This window comes from Bos indicus, chromosome 10, assembly GCF_029378745.1.
Source record: "Bos indicus isolate NIAB-ARS_2022 breed Sahiwal x Tharparkar chromosome 10, NIAB-ARS_B.indTharparkar_mat_pri_1.0, whole genome shotgun sequence".
Lineage (NCBI taxonomy): Eukaryota > Metazoa > Chordata > Mammalia > Artiodactyla > Bovidae > Bos > Bos indicus.
In genome coordinates this window covers 91,393,853-91,395,414 of record NC_091769.1, presented here as the reverse complement: position 1 = coordinate 91,395,414, position 1,562 = coordinate 91,393,853, and positions in this window count along the sequence as shown.

The following is a 1,562-nucleotide window of genomic DNA, read 5'->3' as shown; positions in this document are numbered from 1 at the left end:
AGAAGGCCTCCTATTCATGACCTCCCACCTGTATGTGCCGTGGGCCCCAGAGCATCTAGCTTCTCATCCACTGCTGCTGCTGCTGCTGCTGCTAAGTCGCTTCAGTTGTATCCAACTCTGTGCGCTCCACTGGTGCTTCTCAAATCCCACCAAAGAAATGCATCATCGCGTAACCCTTTCTCCTCTAATCCACTTACTTTCCTCTCTAGGTTTGGGCGATGGGGAAAATGGCTATGGCTTAAAACTACTATGTAAAATAAGGAGAGAATTTAAAAACTGATAGGAGTAATGGGGAAAAGCTTTGACTTTCACTACGTGGTTGAGATGGGCATATACGTGAGTGGTCAGATTTCATGTGATACTTTTTAGCATTTGGATGGAAGTTGTGGAGGAGACTAGTTCTAGATTCAGGGAGTGCAGGGATGAACAACTTTTCTTGATCAGTTTCAGAACTGAAGAAATTGACCAAGTTGGCAATGATTAACTACTCCTGCCTAGCAAAATATATTGTACATAGCTGATGCTCACTAAATATTTGTCAAATGAGTATGCAACCAAAGAAGAGTAGAAGGATATGTTAGGTTAGACAGCTGGAAGCCCCAGAGCAATGATGTGGAGCCAGAAACATCCATTTCTGCCCTGAGGACCATGTGTGACCTTTCCTTCTCCAGAGGTTCTGTTTATCCTTCTTCTCCAAAATGAGGGTTGTTGTGACAGCTACCTCATAGGTAGTTGTGAAGGTTAAATAAAATACTCTATGTGAAAGTACTTTGTAAATTAATGGCCGTGAGTAATCAATTAAGGAAACAGGAGAACTATGACATCACAGATATAATAGTGTGGATTTAACTAAATGTTTGGTACAGAGTTATAAAAGATAAATTAATAGGGGCTTCCCTGGTGGCTCAGATGGTAAAGAATCTGCCTGAAATGCACAAGACCTGGGTTTGATCCCTGGGCAGGGAGATCCCCTGGAGGAGGGTATGGCAACCCACTCCAGTATTCTTGCCTAGAGAATCCCTACGGACAGAGGAGCCAGGCGGGCTACAGTCCATGGGGTCACAAAGAGGACATGAGTGAGTAACTCAGCACAGCACTCAATAGGGGTAAAGTTATATAGGGGAATTCCTAGGTGGCAGTACTGGTAAAGAACCTGCCTGTCAGTGCAGGTCAGATGTAAGAGCCACAGGTTCAGTCCTTGGGCACTAAGATCTCCCAGAGGAGGGCATGGCAACCCACTCCAGTGTTCTTGCTTGGAGAATCCCGTAGACAGAGGAGTCTGCAAGATGCAGTCCATAGGTTTGCACAGAGTCAGACACGTCCGAACTGAGTTAGCACACAAGCATGCAAAGTTATACACGTTTGAACCTAGAATTTATTTCTTAAGACAGAAACTCTGATTTAAGGTAGATATTTGATTCAGGGCAAGGATCCTCTCATTAATACTTACAGTTTCAGTTCTAGCACGGAACTTGAAGTTCAGTGCACATTTGAGGAACAGGTGGATAGGTGAACAGATGGTAGTGTGGCTACATAGCTCTGTAGTCATTTTTGTTTTAAAA